The sequence below is a fragment of the Sarcophilus harrisii genome, chromosome 3 (genome assembly GCF_902635505.1).
Source record: "Sarcophilus harrisii chromosome 3, mSarHar1.11, whole genome shotgun sequence".
NCBI lineage: Eukaryota > Metazoa > Chordata > Mammalia > Dasyuromorphia > Dasyuridae > Sarcophilus > Sarcophilus harrisii.
In genome coordinates this window covers 549,359,367-549,381,551 of record NC_045428.1, presented here as the reverse complement: position 1 = coordinate 549,381,551, position 22,185 = coordinate 549,359,367, and the positions used below count along the sequence as shown (strand labels likewise).

The following is a 22,185-nucleotide window of genomic DNA, read 5'->3' as shown; positions in this document are numbered from 1 at the left end:
AATTCATGTAAGTCTCTCCAGGCCTCTCTAAAATCATCCTTCTGATTGTTTCTTACAAAACAATAATATTCCATAACATTCATATGCCATAACTTACTCAGCCATTCTCCTATTGATGGGCATCCACTGTTTCCAGTTTCTAGCCACTACAAAGAGGGCTGCCACAAACATTTTTGCACATGTGGGTCCCTTTTTCTCCCTTAATATCTCTTTGGCATATAATCCCAGCAGTAACAGTGCTAGAACAAAGGGTATGCACAGTTTGGTAACTTTTTGAGCATAGTTCCAAATTGCTCTTCAGAATGGTTGGATCCGTTCACAATTCCACCAACAATGTATCAGTGTCCCAATTTTCCCACATCCCCTCCAAAAACCATCATTATCCTTTTTCATCATCTTAGCCAATATGAAATGCATGTAAAGGTATCTCAAGAGTTGGCCATACCAACTTTCATGGCTAATAAGCATATGGGTGGAAATTACATATATATATATATTATAATTTTTATTATTGAACTGGATCAGGTAAGTTGTCAGCAGTGTGCTCTGAACTTAAATTATCTCATGTTACCTGAGCCTTGACTGCTATTATATATATATATATATATATATACACATATCCTTTTTTATCTATCAGTATCTCCTCAGCAATTATTCTAAACTTACTTTTTCACTCTTCAAGTTCTATCCCTAAGAGAGGACCAAATTCCTATATTTCTGAGAAAAATAGAGGCAATTCTGATCTCCTTTTACTTAATTCTTTTAGTTCAAAATTCCCTCAACATTATTTCTCATACTTTTTTCATTGATTCAATATTTGATGAAGAGTTGGCTTTTCTATTAACCAAAGCCAATCCTATATGTGCTCTTTATGTCATCCCTTTCCTTACCAATTCTTCTGGCAGCTTGCCATTTTAATAATCTGCCCATTTCCCAATCCCGCCATTTTCTCATCTTCAATATCTCCTCATCTACTTCCTCTTTCTATTCCTTCTGTCTACAAATCTGCCCACTCTCCCTTTCCTTACAAAAATATTCACTCTGCTATGCCTCAAAATTTCAGCCTACATCTTTCTCTCTTTCTTTCATAGCTAAACTCTTAGAAAAAGCTGTCTTTGATCTGTCCCTCCACTTTCTCACGTCTCATTCACTTCTCAAAACCTTGCTGTCTTGTTTCTGATATCATTACTCAATTGAAACTGCTTTCTTAAAGGTTGTGTGTGATTTCTTAGCTCTTCAATACTATGGCCTTTTCTCATTCACCCTTTTGCCCCATGCACTTTTAGACACTACTGACCATCACTCCTTGAACATTCTCTTATCTTTTGGTTTTCCTGGTTTTCCTCTGACCTGTCAGCCCCTTCCTACTCAGTCTCCTTTGCTGGTTCAACATCCCTGCCCTGATTGTGGGTGTCCCTTGAGGCTGTGAACTGCTTCTTCATGGTCTCTCTTGATGATTGTATCAAGTCCAATGGTTCAATGGTCATCTCTATGAGGATCAACCTCAAACTTAAATATTTCCTCCAATCTCTAATCCTTGCATAAACTATGACCATTTCAACAGTTTCACTTCGATGTCCTATAGAAAATCTAAAATGGAACTCCTCTTTTCCTCAAGCCTTCTTTGCCTTCATAATATCCTATTTCTGTGAAAGGAACCAATATCCTCCCAATTATTCAGATTTACAATCCTGTACCCATTTGATTTTTCTCTGTCCCTCACCCTCCATCCCCAATCGATATCTTGTTTCTTCTTCCTCCAGAACACCTTTCATAATCATCTTCTCTACTCACTTGCATTTAGACCCTCATCACTTTATCTGAATTATTGCACAGCTTTCCAATTGGCCTTTTGCCTTATTCTTTCTCTAATCTACATTTCTTATAGCAGTCAAATTAACCTGCCAAAAGCATAACTGACCGTTACTCCTCTGCTCAAGAAACTTCAGTGATTCCTGATTGTCTCCTTAAATAAATCACACACTCTTCAGGTTGATCTGTAAAACTCTTCACAATCTATTTTAAACTTACTTCCCATTATTCCTTTCATCTATTTTAAATTCCAGCCCAGAATGACAATTTTATCCTAAACTTAAAATTCCATCTTCTGCCTTAGTGCTTTTGCACAAGCTATCCTTCATACCTGAAATGCACTCTCTCTTCATTTTTTACCTCTAAGAATTCTTAGTTTCCTTCTAGGCTGAATTTAGGTTCTACCTTTTATAAAAAGCCTTTTCTGGTCCACCTAATTTTTTACTTTTCCTCTAATTACTTATTACTCATTTGTATAAAATTCGCATCCTCCTAGTAGAAAGTAAGGTCCTAGAGAACAGAGACTTCTCCTTGTTATTTTTACATCATTGGTAGCTACCAAAATACCTAGCATAAAGAAAATGCTTTTAGAATGTTTGTTGAATTGTATTGAATTGTGTTGAATTGTATAGAATGTGTGTTGAATTGCAGGCACACCTAAATGGGAGGGTGATGTTGCCATTAAGAGAAATAAAGAAGTTAGAGATTGGGCAGACCTTGGGGAGCAAGATGATGAATTTATTGTTTTAGACATGTTGATTTTCAGATGCTGTCAGGGAATCTAAATAAGCAATTGGTGGGGCAGCTAGCTGGAGCAGTGGATACACCAGCCCTGAAGTCAGGAGGACCTGAGTTCAAATCTGGCCCCAGACACTTAACACTTCCTGACTTTGTGACTCTGGGCAAGTCACTTAACCCCAATTAACTCAGCAAAAACCCCCCAAAATAAGCAATTGGTGATAAGATATTTTACTGCAGAGGATAGATATAGGGTCAGGTTGGTTGCTATAGACAAATAAATCTGAGAAGTGGGTAAGATTGTTAAAAAGAGCTATGTACAGAGCTTTGGGTGGGTATGTCCATTTTTAGGACTGGTGGAAAAGGAAAGTAGGTGAAGATGACTAAAGAAATAGAAAAAAGCAACATCAAGGAAGCTAAGGAAGGGGAAAGAATCAAGAAGGAAGTGGTAATAATATCAAGTGTTAGAAATAAATCAAGGACAGTGAAAAACATTGAATTTCCCAATAAGACAGATGGTGACTTTGGAGGAAGCAAGTTTAGTAGTTGAGTGCCAGGGAATACCACATTTCAGGAGTACTCTGATAATTTGGAGATCTTCCAGAAAAAGGACAGTGATGGGTTTGAGTTCATCAGTTGACGATATCAAGGGTGTTTACCCTGAAGAGACTTAGTGAGAGCATGATAGCAAGTCAACTTGTCACCAAGAAGCATTTATTAACACTAATTAAGTGCCAGGCATTGTACTAAGTTCTGAGAATACAACTACAAGCAGAAAGATAATTTCTGCCTTTAAGGGTCTGCCAATCAAATAAGTAAAGATAATGCATAAGAGAGTTTAAAAGCCAGAAGAGGGAGTTGAGGGAGAGATGGTCCTTGTGGAGAAAGTCCAGATAATCAGGAGAGGATCCTGGAGAGAAATGACATATTTGGCTTGGGTGTTTTAGCCAATCAGAGGAAAAAACTGCAGCTTCTGCAGTATGGAGGCTTCTGTTGCATGGTAAAGAAAATCTAGAGAATCAGGAGTGTTTCCTGGAGAAGAATGAAGACATGGTTAATCTGGACACTTTCTTTGACAACCACAGCAAGGGGCCATAGAGCTGAAGCATATTTCCAAGGTGAAAAGGTTTCTGTGGCAAGTTTTGAGTATTTGAATAGGAACCAGATTTCTTTTCCTTGAATTCAGAAGAGGAAACTATTTATCCTGTGTATAGCTTGTTTAACTGTTTATTAGATTGTAAATTCCTTAAGGGTAAGGACTGTCATTTCTCTCTCTCTTTTTTGGCACGTTGTCTGGCACACAGGAGATAGTAGGTGCTTAAAAAATGTTTGTTGATTGAATAGATGGAAGTGGCCTAATGACAAATTTGGGTTTGATGCAGGAGAAAATGTCCTTGCACAAAAGTGGAAAGCACTTCCTCAGAATGTAGTGGCTGCTTCTTCATTTGAAATCTTCAAGCAAAGGTTTGAGAATCAGATAAGATGTAGAAGGAATTTCTTTCTTAGTATGGATTGGACTTGGTCCTGAGGACTCTTCCAATCCATACATTCTGTGAATAGTCATATTGCAAAAGGCAGAATTATGTAGACTATTCTTTATAGGCATGGCAACAGAGGGAGCAAAATGATAGATGATAATTTGAATGGGAAGCAGAGCAAAGTTTTCAGTTTCTTTTGTGGTTCCTACAATGTAGCATGGGATGTTAGAGTTGGAAGGACACTTAAGAAATATAGTCCAGTCATTGCTGATGAGGAAACTGAGGCTCAGAGAATTTATCATTTATTTACTATTATGGAGCTACTTAGTAGTGGAGATTTGACCAGACCCCAGTTTTCTGATTTGTATCACATCATTCTTTCCACCATATCACATCTACTTTTACTTCTCATGTGTTGGATGCAAGACAATCCCAGACCAATACGGGGAGAGCTCTTATCTTTTCTGGTGGAGATTTTGTTTCCCATGGGGGTTGCTGTACCAGGGGAATTAGGATTAGGGGAGGGGAAAGAAGAGAACATTCTTGGGAATTAAAGATCCAAAATTACCCAGCAGTCATAAAAGGGCTGGCATGAGTGGTGGCACCTGAGCTGTACCTTAAGGAAGCGAGGGGTTCTGAGGCTTAGGAAAGAGGACCATCCATTGCAAATATGGAAGGTGATGAGTTCAAAGAAAGGCTCTCCTCATGAGATCATTTTGGCTGCACTTCTTTGTTTTCTCATTCATTTTATCAGTTCATCCAGTAAGTATGCAGAGAGAGATTTTTCCTACTGACATAAGCTCTTTCCTATGTGATAGGCTATGAGCCAAATAAAACAAAATAAAAAGGGCCTCATCTTTGTGAAAGATGACTAATATGCCAGTAAACAACACAGGATAGTCAAGTTAATTTTCAGTTCAACAGACATGTACTGACCACCTACAAGGCATACCCAGTATCATGTTAAGTGTTTAATACATAAATATGGAGTTTATTGTTTAATTGGGAAGATGGTAGTATCCTGTTTCCCATCCCCAAGCCAATCCTAAAATCTATTATTTTAAAGTTCGTTTACTTTTTCATTAGTAAATTTGTGGATTCACTGGCCAAGGGCACCTACACAGTAACTGCTAAATAAACATTTGTTAAATTACTGGATAGAAGGGAATCCATCAGGGCGGAATATTATTATTAGCAGTACAGAAACATATTAAAGGTTGGAAGGGAGTTCAGGTGGATTAATCCAACCTTCTATACACCCTTCTTCCGTTCCATAACTGGGACCCAGAGAATACACTTAAGTTGCTCAGAATCACAATGGCTCAGAATCCCTCACAATGAGGGATTCGATCCTAAGTTTTCCTGATGTCAAATATAGTCCTTTCAATTTTACTATGCTGCTCACCTGGCAATTCAGGTGTGTGTGTGTGTGTGTGTAGAAGAACCTAAGGGCTCCTAGACCTGAACTGGAGACTCCATGATTCACCAGGATCCCTCTGCCCCAATACTTAGACACAACCTTTAAAACTACCTTTCTTCTGCTTCCCTGAGTTTTTGACTCTTAGAGCCTTTTTTAAGAACCCTAACAGGGACAATGTCCACAAGGGGTAGCTGCTAAATAAATACTCGCTGATGGATTGATCGCCTCTAAGCTACCGGAATTCCACCGCTCCGAATCAGTTCTGGACCGCTGAGCAACGAAGGGGTTGGGGCTGGTTTAGAATTTAGGCTCAGTTCCTTTCTGCCTGTGTGACTCTTTTTCGGGTCTCGGTTTCGTCCTTAACGAAACTCAGAGACAGGATTATGTGATGTTTAAGGTCTCATTTTTAAAAATCAGCTCTGGGAGCAAATCCTGGCTCTGCCCCTTACTCGCTGCATCAGTTCAACAAATCAGTCAACACACATTTCAAGCCAAAGACTAAGGACATACAAATCAAATAATGGCTAAGCCTTTCTATAGCCCTTACTATCTATCGGGTACTGCCTCGGGGAGGGGAAAAGAAAGCAAAGAAAGGGGCAAAAATCTACCCCTCAAAATAAACTGGTCCGGCCCCAAGCTTCCACTCTGAAGGGGGGAGACAAGCGGCAAAGGACTAAGTAGAAATTCGATGAATATGTTAGGTGCCCCCTAGAGGGAAGGCACTGGGGGGAGAGGGGGGCAGGGAAGAACGAGGTCTCCAGCAGAAGGTGGGATTTAAGCGAAACTGGAGCGTTAGAGGGCGGGCACTCCCGGACTAGGAGGGCGTCCCGGGCGAGTCGTGGCAAAGAGGGGCATCAAGTCGGTCACTTCAATGTCCACTCCTACTTGTTGACTGCGGGACATCAGTTAAGTCCCTCAGCCTCGCTAATCCTCAGTTTCTCCACCTGTTAAATGAAGGAAGGGTCCATTTTCCGCCTTAACTCCCCCGAGGACCGAGCTTTTTGCGGTGGCTAACCCCGCCTTGCCTCCGGTGCCCGCACAGGCTTCCGAGCTCGGCTCCCCCGGACCTCAGACTCCCTTCTCCCCTCCCTGCCGCTAGGGGGCGTCAGGCTGCCCGCTGAGCGGCAATTTCGAGACTTCCCGGCCGCCCGCCCCCCCTCGCAGCCGCCCGCCGCGTCCAAGGGCAAAGCCGCTGGGAGTCGACGAGCGGGGGCCCGGAGCACTATTTCTCCCAGCGGAGGGATCTCGGAGACGATCATTGTGCTGTGCTCAAAGGAGGACCGGAACGCGGGAAGAGGCGGTGCCGACGCCCGGACGAAGGCGCGGCGACGTCGCCGCCGCCGCCTGCGGGAGTGGGTAGTGGGAAGAGGAGGAAAGGGGGGGGGGCCGGAGGAGGGAAGTAGTTCCGGGTGCGCGGCCCCGGATGTTGGCTGCTCCCGCTGCTGCCGCCGTCGTAGCCGTCGCTATCGCCGCCACCGTGGGCGCTGCTCTGTGTCTTGGCCGCTCACTCACTTCAGCTGCCGTTGGGGCCTTTCCTGGGGGGCACGCATACGCACGGAGCGGGCCGGGGCTCGGTTGGGCCGCCCCGGCCTCCGAAGCCTGAGGTGAGGACAAGCCCCTCGGACGGCCGGAGTGGGAGGCGGGGCTGGGGCATCCCCGGGGTCGGGGCCGAGTACGGGCCGGTGTGGAGTCCTAGCTACCCGCTCTCTGGCCGCCAAGGGGGCGGGGGGAGCCGAGCCGGGCGGGCGGGCCTGCGGAGGCTCGAGGGCAGCGGCCGCCCCTCCCCCTCCCCTCCCTCATACTTCTCCCCCTCCCCCTCTCAGCTGCTGCTGCCCCTCAGAGGGCGGCGCGCGCCCCTCCCCCGCCGGGCCCCTGCGCCGCGGGGCGCCGCGCCCCTTTCCTCCGCCCCTTCTCTGGGGAGCTTCCCGTACCCTGGGAGGACTGAACCTCGGTAGGATGCGGCTTTTCTGGAGGACTTCACACCTCCTGCCCTTCCTCGGGATGGCCGGATCGTGCGGCCTCCCACCCATCCTGTCTGTCCCCGTGTCCTTTGCTGGTGATCGGGCCAACCCCGGCCGGCAGCTGCTCTGTGCAGACGTGTTTCTGTCCTGGATGTGTTTGCATCCTGCCCACGTGGTGTGTCCCCTGTTCCCTCCGTCCAAATCTCCCTCGCCCCTCCCCCCCCACTTTTTTTCCTTCCTCTTATGCCTTGGAAGGATGAGGGTCCTAGCTAGGCTTGATGATTGGGGCTTGGTTGCTTTAGTGGAGATGGGGAGACACTTGAAGCTTTTGGGTTGTTGCCAGGTGAGAGAAGGAAGAGATTAGTCAGGTTTCACCTTTTCAAGGGGGGAGGGGGTGTCTCGAGACGCTTAGAAGGGCATTCCTATTCTTGACACTTCCCTTCCCCCATCCCTACCCCTCATTTCTCCTTTACTGCTCCTATGTCCTTTCTTAACGGGATTTAAATATTGTTACTGGTGTACAGAATTTTTCAATCTTCTGTGTTTTTCTGTATTTGGATGGTTTCTCGTCCTGTCTTGTACAATTTTTTTTGTTCCTAGGTGGATATTGACATAAATTGAAAGTTGAGGTAGGTTGTGAGATATAAATTATTGCTTTTGCTGGGTTTTTGTAAGTTAACATACCCTTTTCTCTGTAGAGGAATTATATGTTTGCATGCTGAAGAGGTATTATTATATGCTTAGTTACGCATTGGTCAGGTATTAGTCTCAGTCAGCCACTTTTGTGGCAGCTGGGAAAAAAAAACAACACTACTTTTTTGTCTCCTGAGCATCTTTATGTCCAATTCATTTTCCTCTTGCTTTTAGACTATGTGTGTATGTATGTATGTATATATGTATGTATCGGATTCTTAGGTTTGTTAAGATCACATTTGAATTCTTTGTGAGCCAGTTAATGTTTGCGTTGGTTCAGGAAAAGGATTTTTTTCTCCTCTTTTCTGGTTATGTAGCATATTGGCGTTAGTTAACCATTTCTTGTACAGTTCTGAGGACTTTTTATTTATTTTTTTGTGTGGTAGTGTTAATTTTTTTTGCACTATTGAATTAGTTGTCTTATTTTTCAGGCCTTTGGGGGGGTGTCATTTTCTTATTTCTATTTTAGCCCTATTCACTTCCTCAGTTTGGTTCCCAGTGCTTACTGGGTAGGATCACATTTTTAATCATAAAAAGTGTAATACAACTGCTTTTCTTCCATCAGGCCTTGTTTGTATTTCTCCCCTTCCCCCCACTCTCATGGCCATTGCAATTATTTTTTCTTTTTCTTAAAATTTTATCATTTGGGAATAATAACTGATTCTTGTTATGGAAGGAGAGCTGTTAATATAATTCTTAGGATTTTCTTTCTTTGCTTCCCTCATTGATAAGAAGTTATACATGTTTTATTTTTTCACAAAAATAGGGAATGATTCACTTAGATTTGCTTAGTTTTCTTAAACCAAAGTTTGAGAACTGACTGAATTTTGTAGAGAAATAAGAAAATAAAAGCCATAGTTCTTATAAACTTAAAATAAAATCCAAGCTATGTCTAAGCAGATGCAAACTATAAATATAAATACCTAGTTTTCAGAAGTTTTTTTTTTTTTTTTTTTAAGTAACAGCTTCCAACTGGGATTTTCATTTTCATGCATTCTTGTTGTTTGGTTTGTAAACACTTGGCTACTAGAATAATGGTTTGAAGATAGCAAAAGTGTAGGTGGTTTTTAGAGAGGAGTGATGTGGATTGGCAGTGCAAAAGAAGGCATTTTCTAGAAGGGAATGGCATATTTGAGGGTAAGGAGGTGAGAATGAGCAAACTACAGACAGGAAATTCCAAGCATATTTGCTTGGCTGGAACAGAAAGCCTATTGATGAATATGAAAAATGAATTTGGTGATATAAGGTATGAGGTTGAATTGGAAAGCTTTGCTCAAGTTTGATATTGATAAATTAGGTAATGGGGAGCCATTGTTGGTTCTAACTAACTTAGAGGAGTGTAGTAATAATGAAAATTGCTAGTACACGGGAAATTTTTCTAGTAGCTATATGTACTTGGATTGCCTAGAATTTGAAGTGGTAGATGAAATGTTCAGTTGTGAATTGAAAAAAAACAGATAGTAATATCCAGAATGGAGGAATAGAAAGAGGTTTAGGGAGCACTATGTAGCTTTTAAGCGTCATCTGCAATAACTGTATAACTATGTATACATATATTGTATTTAACATATACTTTAACATATTTAACATGTATGGGACCACCCGCCATCTAGAGGAGGGGATGGAGGGAAGGAGGGGAAAAGTTGGAACAGAAGTTTTTGCAAGGGTCAATGTTGCAAAATTACCCGTGCATATGTTTTGTCAACAAAAAGCTATAATTAAAAAAAAAAAATCATCTGCAAGAGTGAAAATCATGGGAATGATTTAATCTTGAAAAGGATCAAGAGTAAACTGAGGAAAAACAAAGGTCCTAGATCTGAACTAGGTAGCTGAGCTTAGATGAAGCTTTTGTGCTCTGAAAGCAGGATTTGAAATTTGATTTTCCTGTACTTGACAGAAATAGAGGCTTTGAGCCATGTAAAACTTAACATAGAATATGGGCCTATATGTCTTGGAAAGCAGAATTTTTTTGACCTTAAATACTCACATGTGTAAAGCATTTTTATTAAAGTGTCTCCCTGCTTGTTGTGGCCTGTTGCTCACCCCTAAATTGGGCTCTGTTCTGGAGATAACAGTAGGCTGAAGGTTAGGGGAAAGATGGACATGTTGCTGAAACAAAAGAGAAGAAGAATTTCTAGAAAAAAATGGTAGATGATAGTGTCATTTGAGGTGTGGAGGTTTAAAAGAATAATAATCCAGAAGATACCATCTGTGCTAAACCCTGGTATACAGCAAGACAGATTCTGTTTTTACAAATCTCTCTAAGCTCAGATAATATTTGCAAAGTGCTTATTAGCACAGTAGCTGGCACATAGTAGGTGCTTAATAAATGCTTATTCCTTCCCTTTTCTTCTCTGAGCTCAAGAGCCCTCCGTTCTAATTAGGGAAGATAGATATCAATGCCCAGTGGGTTAGGGTGAAAAATGATAAACTCATAAAACAGATTCATTTGAAGGATCTGCTGTAACATGGCCTGATGTGGTAATTCTTTTTTTTTTTTTTTTTTTTTTAATAATAGCTTTTTATTTCTCAGAACACATGCAAAGATAATTTTCAGCATTCACCTTTGCAAAACCTTATGTTCCATATTTTTCTCCCTCCCTCCTCACCTTGCCCTTTCCTCTAGCCAGTCAGTCCAATATAGATTAAACATGTGCAGTTCTTCTAAACATATTTTCACATTTATAACATTGCACAAGAAAAATCAGATCAAAAAGAGAAAAAAATGAGTGGGAAAAAACCAAGTAAGCAAACAACAACAAAAAAGGGAAAATACTAAGTTGTGAATCCACATCCACATTCAGCCCCCATAATTCTCTTTCTGGATGCACGTGGCTCTCTCAATCACAAGTCTATTAGAATTAGCCTAAATCACCTCATTGTTGAAAAGTGCCAAGTCCGTCACAGCTAATCCTGATGTGGTAATTATTAAATTTTTTTCTCTTAAGTTCTTCACTTTTAGTTTTTATTGCCTGTCTAATGATAAACCTATCTGAATTGCAAGTGCCTACTACCCCATTTAACATCATGCTTGATAACCCATGTTTTCTTTCTTGCAGAACTATATTTTCAACAGCAGTTTTTCCTTTGAACCTTTAACCAAATATATTCCTTACTTTCAAACCATCGTTTCATATTTTGTCCTTATTGTACTTGCCTAATCCTTTTTTCAACTCTTAATTCCCAGAGTATATTTCTGACTTTGAGATTGTTCCATATAAATTATATAAAAAAGGAAGAAAAGGAAATTTTATAAGTTTTGGGGAACTATTAATTTTCAGTGCGTATACCTAAGATGAAGGTTTGGAGACCTTCAGTCTGTTTATAGTTTGCTTCCTAAATATCTTTAACAGTTAGTTTCAATCCTCTTTTCCCCTCACAGTAGGTTATCTATCAAGTGCCATGCATTATGCTAGGTGAGTGGAGATGCAATAATAATAATAGTACTCTAAATAATATCTCATTTATTCTCCACAACAACCCTAGGAAGTAGGCACTATTATTATCTCTATTTTAGATGAGGAAATAAAGGTAGACAGAAGTTAAGTGACTTGCCCAGGATGACACAACTAATATGCATTTCTTTATCTAGAGTACTACTTAGCTGCCTATAGTAATTAAAAGTGTAAAGAATGAAGCAATCTCTCTTTGCAATGAGTTTATATTCTAATGAGAGAAATAGGTAGTTCTACAAATATATTCAGCATGATATGAATACAAAAAAAGATATACAAAATAAATACAAGATAACATGTGTAAAGGAACACATAAGCAGCTGAAGGATAAGGAAAGCCTTCTTGCAGAAAATAAATAGTACTTGAGGTAGGTCTTAAAGAAAGTTTTCTGAGTTAGTTAAAAAGGAAGCATGGACTTGTGAATGGGCAATGTAAAGGTACATAGGAGTGTTGTAAGGGAGGAACAGAGAGAAGGCCAATTTAGCAGGAATTCTAAGTGCAGACAGGGGAAGTAATGTCCAGTAAACCTTGCGAAGAGAGGTGGCAGTCCAGGTAGTTTTGGACTTTTAAAAACTAAACAAAGGAGTTTATATTTGATCTTAGAGATAGAAATGGCAACATTTGGCAATTGATTTGGGATGTGAAGCCTTGAGGAAGTCAAGAAGTATCAAGACACAGGAAGGAGGGGTGGTTCCTTTGACAGAAATAGGGAAGTTTGGAAGAGCAGATGGTTTTGGGGAAAAGACAATGATTTGGGGGAAAGTTGAGTTTAAGATATGTCTGGGACATTTAATTTTAAATGTTTTGCAGACAGTGATGTGAGACTGAAGATCAAGGTCAGGATTGAATTTATGAATCTTATATGGAAAAAACAACATAAATAGATGGTGTTCTAGTAATTGTCATTTAAGATAGTTTTTCTTATACAGATGTGATCATTAGGTAGTTAAACTTGCTTATCTTGTATGATTTGTGGATTCAATCATGTGAATGAATGTCCCAGGCAATTTGCTAAGTCTTTAGATATATAGTAAATTCCTGCCCTCTAGGAATTTCTATTACCCTGGGGCAGTGGGGGAGGATATTTACATATAGGTGAATGATGGCGAAAAACTGTTTTGGCCCAGAGCATGAGGAAAGCGATAAAATCAGTCCTTTTAAAAAGTTTGTTAGAATTGATATATAATAACTTCTCAAAGCAACAAGTGTGAGTAGTACCAAAGGCAGGGCAATTGGCACATAGAAGGATGTCTCTTTTTGGACTTAATTTAGGTTTAAAAAAATTAATTTGAGTGATAAACGTTAAGTCCAAAGGATTTTTTGTTGTTGTTGCTGATGAGATTTATAATTTCAACTGTGTAGTGAATTCTGGCTTCAAAATCCCTTCCTTCATATATATATATATATATATATATATATATATATATATATATATATCCCCACTTCATAACATTTTATCTGGGTGCTAGGGAGACAAGAAAGGAATTTCTCTCAAGATGCTTATAATCTAAAAGGAGAGGCTATCATATATACATCTATACAAGTCTGATGTAAGGTGCAGTAGAATGAATGACTAGGTTTGAATTATATCTCTTATTAATTACATGTTACAGGACAAATCACTTTACCTCTCTGGGCTTGAGTTTCCTTATCTGTAAAATAATAGAGTTGGATTCAGTCACACACACACACGTATACACCCACACATCTATATACACATATATATGTAATACATACACATATATGCATGTGTGTGTTGTTGTCCTAAGGAGATTATAAGGGTGAAGGAGAGATCAAGACAGATCATATGAAAATTCCAGAAGAGTGATCACTTTTTATTTGGAGTAAGAGAGGATCCGAAAGAAGCAGCATGGAGTAAAGAGGAAGAGTGATGCCCTGGAAAGAGCATACTCTGGATTTGGAGTTGTCTGACCATCTTGGTTCCAAGCTTAGCACTGCTATTTAACACCACTTGGTGAGAGATTTGTGTTAGGACTGAAGGCCTTTAACCTCTACTTCTGTATCTCTTGATCCTTAAAAGACTTTATGTAGGAGATGGCTTCTCAGCTGCGTATTGATGAAAGAAAAATGCAGCAGGTAAAAGTGTGGATAGAGTGCATAAAAGGCATGTATGAATCTATGGAGACAGAAGAGAGTACAGTATAAGATTAGTGGATGATGAGTAGTCTTCTAGTTGGAGAAGCAATCTGATATAGTGGGAAGAATGATAGACTTGGAGGCATCTGGATGCTAGGGAGACAAAGAAAGGCCTAAATTCATAACCTGACTGTCACTAGTTCTGTGACCTTTGGCAATTTTCTTAATGATCCCTTTCTATACCTATAAAATAGAAATAATACTAAAAAAATAGACTTTGATTAAACCTTAAACCACTATATAAATGTCAGTTGAAGTTTATAAGAATACAATGTAGAGTATATGAAGGAGAGGAGTAGTATAAAACAAGTGGAAAGATAGATTGGAACTAGCTTGTGGAAAATCCTAAATACCAGACTAAGAATTTTTTTTTTTTTTTTTTTTTTTTTTTTTAGTGGAGGAAATTGAAGAATTTGGAATAGAGGAGTGGTCAGGACAGAAGTAAACATTTAAATTATTGTCTATGGCTTATAGTGTCTTAATATTTGTTTTCCAGATACTTGTTTATTTAAAATTTTTGTTCCTTTTAAAAGAGTTTAAAAGAAACTCAGAACTTGTTTCATTTTCATCTATCCTTATTGTTTGGTTTGTTATATACCTTATTCTACACTTTCACTATTCAGACACTCTGGCTTGGGAAGCTGGCCTGCTTTTATTTAATACTTTGTTTGGACCGCCCTCATTGCTTTATCGTTTTAGCTCTTTACATTTGTATAAGGCCATCACTTCCTGAAAGAGTTTAATACCTACAAACCACAACTATAAATATTTTATAAAATTTCAGATGTTAAGAATATCTTAATTTGTAAAGCTATGCTGCAGATCATAAGAACTATAACTTAATATTTTTATTATAGAGATTTTCTTTTTTTAATCATAAACCTAAAGAATTTATTTTTTATATTAAATCCAATATATGCATACATATTTATATAATTAACTTGCTGCACAAGAAAAATCAAATCAAACAGAAAGAAAAATGAGAAAGAAAATAAAATGCAAACAAGAAAAAGAATGAAAATTTTATCTTGTGATCCATACTCAGTTCCCACAATTTTGTAGAGATTGATTTCTAAGGAGATTGGTGAAGGCACCTGCTTTAGAGAATTTTTGGTTTAATTTTTAAATTTTTTTAATTTAATTTTTTGTTACAACCAGATTACAAAACACTATTATTGGGAGCCATCTGTTGAGATATGGAAATAGCCTAGTTATATTTTAATCATATTCTGTAAAATAGGATTCTACCTATTTTAAGGTACCTTTCTTGATACCTTAGGTAGCTGTTTCACTTGAAGTGACAAACACTGATAACTGCAAATGTTTCTTTCAGGGATATTATATGGTGCCTTTTTTGGGTTTATTTTTGTCCAGATTTGTGATTTCATTGGCATAAGTATGGAGATCTAGATTTTGTGTGCAGTTTAAAAAGTTGACTGAGGGTATTGAAAGGTGTTAAGTGACCTTTCCATGGTCACTCAGTATATGTCCCAGAGAGAATTTGAATCTACATTTTCCTGAGTGAAAGGTTGTTTTTTTTGTTTACTGTGCCATACTGCCATATGCTGGGAAAGAAGATTTTTTTTTGTAGTTTCTTCAAGAAACTTAAATATAATGAAATTCTTGTGTGATAACAATTTGGTACGACAATAGTAAATGCATCATTGTAATATTAGTTTACCTTTCTAAATTGCTTTACATTGTAATTAACATGTAGTTAATACATAGGACCATATTTAGCCAAAGGTTTTGCCATAGAGCCAATATTTGTTTTAAAAAATTTATTGAACTAAATACAAAAAAAAAAAAAGAAAAAAATAGAATAGGACAAAGAAAAACAGAAAAGGAAAACAAAATGAAACAAAATGTGCCCATCAGGGAGGATTCAAAATATACAACAATAAATTTCTAGTTCAAGAAAGCATATAGTATGATAAAAAAATTATATTCTTTAATGTCCAGCTTTGCTTTCTTATTGGCTATTCTTTTGTTCTCTGTGTACTTTTTACTTTGTTCTATTTTTCCTCTTTCATCCTCTTCACCTTCCCCAAGCAGACTATAGTTAAGTACAGATATATTTGCATATATATATACATACATACATAGACCTACATGCATGCATATCCACATATCCTTAGACACATACATATTTGCCCACAAGTAAACATACATCTAAACCAATATTAATATCTTATATAGTATGTAAATTTCTCTCCTGATTGAATCTTTAAGTTTCTATTCTATTCTGTTCCATGTTATAGTGTTTGTCTATATCATAACCAGTATTATCATAAACCATTATTTCTCATTGAATATAATAAGGAATTGAGAAATTGGTATTAGTTGTGAGTTGTCTGAATAATTTATCTTAGCATGTCCAACCTTATTGACTTTGGCTAGAACTTTGACTCCATCCTCACCTTCAGTTCTTGGAATCTCTAATTCCCTTTAAGAAGTCTTTCCTGATTGTTCCATTTGTAAAGAATTTCTACCTCTTCCTTGTTGCTACTTTCCCAAAGCAAGTATTGAGCTACTTTAGTTGGTTTGCTTTTTCATTGTCATTGATGCAATTTCAGAAAGTGTGCTGCCTAGGAGTGTGAATTCAGTTACAGATTTTAGCTTTTTATTATCTTTTCTTCCTCTTCTGAACTAGTTTCTTTCTAGCATTATCATTCTTCTAGTAATCCAAGTTCATAACTAAAATGTTATACTTTATTTCATCCTCCTTCACCACACAAATCCAGTCATTTGCCAGATCTTGTTATTTTTACCTCATAACATATCTCTCTTGTCCTCTTTGTTCACAAGGACCGCCAGCCTAGTTTAGGCTCTCATCACCCCTTTTTCCTGAACTATTACAATATTCTTTTAATGGGTCTCTTTACTCCAAATTTCTCCCTACTTTGCTCTCTGCACAAATGCTAAAATTCTACTATATGAACTCGTCTTTTTAAAGCTCTCTACAACCTGCCTCAACCTTGTTTTCTGTATATGCTATTTGTGTCTATCTATGTATGAGTGCATATATACATACATACATACATACATACATACTTACATAATCACTCCCCTCCCTAGGGTGGCCATTTTTCTGTCTCTCCTATTTCTATCACTTGTCCTATTCTTTTCTGCTCACTCTTGTCTAGGTCTGTAATGTACTTCCTTATTACTAAAGGTTTTGACACTATCTAATTAAAGGTTCAAAATCATCAATAGATGTAATTTTATTAGTAGAAATGACTTTAAAGAAGATGCATTACTGCCTGCCTTTCCACTGGACCCAGAGGACATGGGACACTTTCTTGTGACTTGCATCCAAAATCTGTGTTGTCTTCTCTATTAAAATGGGAGCTCTTTGAGATTGAGGATTGTCTCCACTTTTCTGTTTTTTTTTTCCCCCCCGATCCTGTTTTTGACTAGACATTAAAATATTGCTGCCTACTTCTAGAACTTCCTTCAGCAACTGGGACCTTTTCATTCTAGATTATCCTACCATCTGTGGAGCCTGCTAGCCATAAAATATTTGTCTTTAATAACTGTCCCCTGGAATTACATAGGTTTTAAGTAGTAAATATAGGAATCAGTCACTTGATTGATTTTAAATGCAGACCTCTTTTTGGTATGCCATGCTGCCCCTCCTGCCACCTAGCTTTTTTTTCAAAGAGATTTGATAGAACAAGTTATAACCTTCTACATTTCTTTCTCACTGGTTTCTAATTAGTCAGTAAACATGAATTACCTACTGTGTGCTAGGTAGGTACTGAGGGAGCAAATGCAAAAGTGATAGTGTTCATTTATATGTTATGGAGAGGGGAGGTGTACTACATTTTCGCAGGTAAATACAAGATATAGAAAAAGTAAGGATAAAGTGATTCCACCCAGTGTTTGAAAGGTGTTATAAAAAGACAAAAAACCTTTAAAAAAATCTTTCCTTACACCTATGTTACAGATGCCAATATTTTCTCATGGACCACAGTAAAATGCAATAATAAATGCATCAAATTACTCTTAGAAAAATATTGGCAGCAGCCTTTCCCTATCTCATAGTTAGTTACCTTTTCAAAATAAATTGGTAGAGCTCAGTTACATTCCCTTGAATTCTTATAACTTGATAAGTTGATAGAAAAGTTTTTCATACTTATACTAGGGGACTTCATCATATGTATTGCTACTCTCTAACACACTCTTCCTCAGTTTACTTATTTCCTATGACTTTTTCTTCTATTCATACTCATCTACAAATAAGGGATGGTAATGCCCTTGATGTTGCCAACACCTGCAAGTGTATGTTTATGAACTATGAAACTCCTTTATCTGATTATATTTTGTCATTTCATCTTTTCCTCCTGCCTTATAAACCCAAATCATGTTTTTTATCCTCCTTGTGACCTCTAGGCCTTTCAATGCTCAGTCTTTTACTAGCTTGTCACCATGTACACTGATTATACTCTTCTTTCCCTTTTTTTGATATCTTGGTGAAACAGATTAACCCCACACTATCCTCTTCTCGGGTCCTTTTCCCACTTCATTTTCCTGTTGATGATCTTGTTCTGTCAACTCTGAGCCTTGGATTATTTCTACCATTTGTTACCTTCTTTCCTATTCGAAAAGCTGCTCAGCAAAGCTGGAGAAAAAATTCTGCTAAACTGGGTCCCACTGTAAACTAGTGGACTGTCACTAGATCAAGACAATAGTTTCATACCCCCTGAATTGTCCTACTCAATGTGGTGGCTTTGCCAGACTTTTTTATCCTCCCTGAAATCTAAAGATCTTCCTCCCTGCTCCCTTTTTAACAGAGAAAACTTGAGGCTATCTAGATCTTCTCCCCTCCCTTCATCTCACATCACTTTGCTTTCTACTTCTATCTCTTCTTTTAGCTTGGTATTATGAAAGATGGCCTTTCTCCTTGCCAAGGCAAAACCTCTCTACCTGCCCTAAGAAATTCCATTCTATCACATCTCCTCAGATTTCTCTCTCTTTCATCTCTATTCTCTCACTTACCTTCAGTCTCTTCTTTTCTTACTGGTTATTTCCCTACTGCCTACAAACAATAACTACATCTCATCCTCAAAAATTCCACACTTGATCCATCCATCCCTTACTAGCCGTCATTCCCTATGTCCTCCTTTTGTGGTTGAAACAGAAGTAACTTTTACTATCTCTAAATATTCCTTCCTCCTTCCCAACAATTTAATATGTTACTGAGGCCTATTGATCTCACCTTTTTAACATTTACTGAATACGCCCCCTTCTTTAATCTGATATTGCCACTAGTCTGATGCAGACCTCATGTTTTGCAAAAGCCTGTTGGTCAGCTAGGTGGCGCAGTGGATAGAGCACCAGTCCTGAAGTCAGGAGGACCTGAGTTCAAATCTAGCCTCAGACACTTAACATTTCCTAGCTGTGTGACCCTGGGCAAGTCACTTAACCCCAATTGCCTCAGGAAAAAAAAAAGAAGCTTGCTCGGAGTTCTGTTTACTTTAAGTTTCTCTTTATTCATATCTGTCCTCCATTAACGTGAAAAGTGTTTGCTAAACTGTGCATGCTAAACTGTGCATCCAATCATGTTGCTTCTCTCCTCAGCAAACTCCATTGGTTCCCTATCACCCTCATGATTAAATACAAAATCTTCTAATGTTCAAAGTCCTTCACAATCTATTTCCCCTCTTCCCATTTTCTAGTCTTCTTATACCTTATTTCCTACCAGCAGCTTCCTCGCTGTTTTTTGAACAAGACAGTTCATCTCTTGGCTCTGGGTATTTTTCTGTTGGTGTTCCTCCATTTCTGAAATACTGTTCTTCCTGATCTTCAATTCTTGGCTTTACTGACTTCAAGTTCCAACTGAAGTCCCATTTTCTACTGGAAGCCTTTCCTAATCCTTCTTAATTCTAGAGCCTTCCCGGTTTTAATTATTTCATGTTTATCTTATGTATGCCTTGTTTGTACATATCTATTGACTTGTCTCCCCCATTAGATTATGGGACAGTTTTTGCTTTTTTTATATCTCTAGTGCTTAGGAGTGACTTTGTATTCTTAAAAATTTGACTTAGTTCTCTATGTATTTGAGAAATTGGGTCTTTATTGTAAAAGCAATTGTAAAAACAAATTCCCCTCAGATTACTGCTTTCCTTCTAATCTTGCTTGGGTGCATTGATTGCATTTGTGCGAAAACTTTAAAATTTAATGCAAGTCACAGTTATTCATTTCAATATGTTGTAATGCTTTCTTTTTGTTTAGTCATAAATTCTTGTCATGTATAGATCTGACCGGTAAACTATCTCGTGCTCTCCTAATTTGCTCATGTTATCATTCTTTATGTCCAGATAATGTACCCATTTTTGTTCATATCTTGGTCTGTTGTGTGAGATGTCGGTTTATATCTAGTTTTCTGCCATACTGTTTTCCAGTTTTCTGAGCAGTTTTTATCAAATGAGTTCTTATCCCATAAAACTTGGATGTTTAGATTTATCATATCAAATATCTGATTACTGTGATTATTTACTACTGTGTGTTGTGAAACTACGTGTGTTGTGAAACTACGTGTGTTGTGAACCTAATCTGTTTCACTGATTTATCAATGTTTCTTTGCCAGTACCAGATTGTTTTGATGTTTGCTGCTTTATAATACAGAGAGAGATCTGGTATGATTAGACTACCTTTCTTTACATCTCCTTCCCATTAATCCCTTTGATATTCTTTATCTTTTTTTGTTCTTTGAGAGGAATTTTATGACACTTTTAGCTCTGCAAAATAATTTTTGGTGGTTTGATCGGTAAGGCACTGAATAACTAAATTTAATTTAAGTATGATTTTTTTTTTTTTTTTTTTTTTTGGCTTGGCTAGTTGCAGTTAATATTTTCCCATTTCTTTGGATCTGACTTAATTGTGTGAAAAGTGTTTTGGTATTGTATTCATATAGTTCTCGGATTGGTCTTGTCTGCTAGACTCCAAGTATTTTATATTGCCTTTACTTTATTTAAATGGAATTTTCTTTCATGCTGCTGGATTTTATTGGTAATATGGAAGTGCTTATGATTTATGTGAATTTATTTTATGCTCTACAACTTCACTTAAGTTTTTTATTTCAACTAGTTTTTAAGTAGGTTCTCTAGGTTTCTCCAACTATATAATATTCAATTTCTTTAACTTATTGCTGTAGCTAACATTTCTAGTACAGTGTTGTTGAATGATAGTGGTAATAGTGGGCATCCTTGCAATCCTGATTTTATTGAGAAGGATTCTAGTTTATTCCCTTTACAGATAATGCTTGCTGATGGTTTTAGATAATTACTACTTATTTTGAGGAAAGTTCCATTTATTTCTGTATTCTCTAGAGTTTTTAATAGGATTGAGAATTGTATTTTCTAAGCTTTTCTGCATCTATCAGGGTAACTATATAATTTCTGTTGGTTTTATTATTGATATGGTCAATATTGAATCAGTCCTGCATTCCTGGTATAAATCCCACTTGGTCATAGAGTATGATCCTTGTGATAGATTGTGTATTGCTAGTATTGCTGAATTCTTGATAATATTTTATCTAAAATTTTTGCATCAGTATTCATTAGGAAAATTTTGGTTTTCTTTGTTTTTGTTGTTCTTGATTTAAGAATTGAAATCTTATTTGACTTGTAAAAGGAGTTTGTTAGTACTCCTTCTTTGACTGTTTCCCTCAGATTAGTCTATATAGTATTAGAATTAATTATTCTTTAAATATTTGGTAGAATTCACTTTTTAAAAATTAAAGCTTTTTATTTTATTTATATATTTATATATGTACATATTATATGTACATATATATATAATTTTCAACATTCACCCTTGCAAAACCTTGTATTCCAAGTTTTTTCTCCTCCTCTTTTCCCCTACCTCCTCCCCTAGACAGCAAGTAGTCCAATATATGTTAAACATGTTCAATTCTTCTATATATATTTCTGCAGTTATCACACTGCACAAGAAAAATCAGATTAAAAAAAAAAAGAAAAAAGAAAGCAAACCACAAAAAAAAGGTGAAAATACTATGTTGTGATTCATACTCAGTCACCATAATCCTCTCTCTGGATGCAGATGGCTCTCTCCATCTCTCTCCATTGAAATTGGCCTGAATCTCCTTTGTTGAAAAAGAGCCTCATACATCAGAGTGGACCATCACCTGATCTTGTTCTTGCTGTGTACAATGTTCTCTTGGTTCTAATCATTTCACTTAGTATCAATTCATACAAGTCTCTCCTAAATCTCTGAAATCATCCTGCTGATCGTTTCTTATGGAACAATAATATTCCATAACATTCATATACCATAACTTATTCATCAGTTCTCCAACTGATGGACATTAACTCAGTTTCCAGTTCTTTATCACTACAAAAAGGGCTGGCACACAAACATTTTTGCACATGTGGGTCCTTTTCCTTTTTTTTTTTTTTTGGATTTCTTTGGAATACAGAACCAGTAGAGCAAAGGGTATGCAGAGT

The 22,185-nt window shown here is 37.7% G+C and overlaps 1 protein-coding gene across 2 annotated transcripts in view; it reads left to right on the top strand.

Moving 5' to 3' along the window:
- The first annotated feature begins 6,978 nt into the window (after nt 1-6,978).
- FOXJ3 (forkhead box J3) overlaps nt 6,979-22,185 on the top strand; it is a 140,504-nt gene continuing 125,297 nt past the window's right edge. For both annotated transcript variants that reach the window (XM_031962336.1, XM_031962335.1), the window contains exon 1: nt 6,979-7,052. The gene's annotated coding sequence lies outside the window, so the exon portion shown is untranslated. The remainder of the gene's footprint in view (nt 7,053-22,185) is intronic.